We start from the raw sequence: 1,201 nt of genomic DNA, 5'->3' as shown, positions 1-1,201 counted from the left end.
GAGGCCAGATTTGAACTCAGGAAGGTGAGTCTTCCTGACTCCAGGCCTGGTGCTCTATCCACTGCACTACCCAGCTGCTCCAAACAGGACACTAGGGGGGTCCATAAGTCATGGCTTTGTGCTTTAAGACCCAAGTGGGGGCAGTTGTTGTAGGACTCATTGAACTCTGAATGCCCCGACTCATTTCGGGGTGTGTGTGGGGGGGAATTGTTTATGATTGCTCTTGCCCTTCTTACGATGTTTATATGTTTGCTATCCAGAATTTTAGAACTGCAAGGCTTATCTTTTCTACGGGGAATGGGGAGGAATTTATGTTCCTTGCTAGAAAAAAAATACACATATGCACATATATTTGTTGTTGTTCAGTTGTTTTAGTCATGTCTGACACTTTGTGACCCAATCTGGGGTTTTCTTGGCAGAGATACTGGAGTGGTTTGCCATTTACTTCTCTAGCTAATCTTACAAATGAGGAAACGAGGCAAACAGGGTTAAGTGACTTGTTCGGGGTCACACAGTAAGTGTTTGAGGCCAGATTTTAACTCAGAAAGATGAGTCTTCTTGATTCTAAGCCCAGTGCTCTATCCACTGCGTCACCTATATACACATATAGTTGTATCTATTTGAATAATTGAGGCCTTTTTTCTTCATGTTGAAATTCTTATTTATTGGAAGTATATTGCCTCTCCAGTATAGAATCTGACATATAGAATATCCAGTAAAGAATAATTTCAAGGGAAAATGCTAGAAGTATCTCCATCAAAGGGTCTTTGATTCTCTCTTGAGAGGACAATTCAAAGCCATCTTGGTAATTCAGGGACAGAACACTTTAGGAAGATTCATTGGCTGTGTAGTTTTAATTTCTGTTCACTTTTTTTTTTTGCTTTTATCCCTAAATCTAGCTGTTATCTCCTCCCATTTCCCTAATTATAACATCATCAACAAGTATCCAAATGGGCCAGTTAACCAACAAATATTTATTAAACACTTACTGTGTGTCAGGCACTGTACTGAGTGCTTGGAATATAAATAAAGGCACCTCCTCTCTCCCCCAACAACAACATATGCCCTCAAAGAGCTTTTATTCTGATGGAATAGACAACACATAAGTAGCCAGGTAAACATAAGATATACACAGAATAGATGGGAAGTAATCTCAGAGAGGAGAGTACTAGTCCCTGGGGGAGACTGGGAAAGACCTCTT

This window comes from Trichosurus vulpecula, chromosome 8 (genome assembly GCF_011100635.1).
Source record: "Trichosurus vulpecula isolate mTriVul1 chromosome 8, mTriVul1.pri, whole genome shotgun sequence".
Lineage (NCBI taxonomy): Eukaryota > Metazoa > Chordata > Mammalia > Diprotodontia > Phalangeridae > Trichosurus > Trichosurus vulpecula.
Note: the sequence above shows the minus strand (reverse complement) of the source record.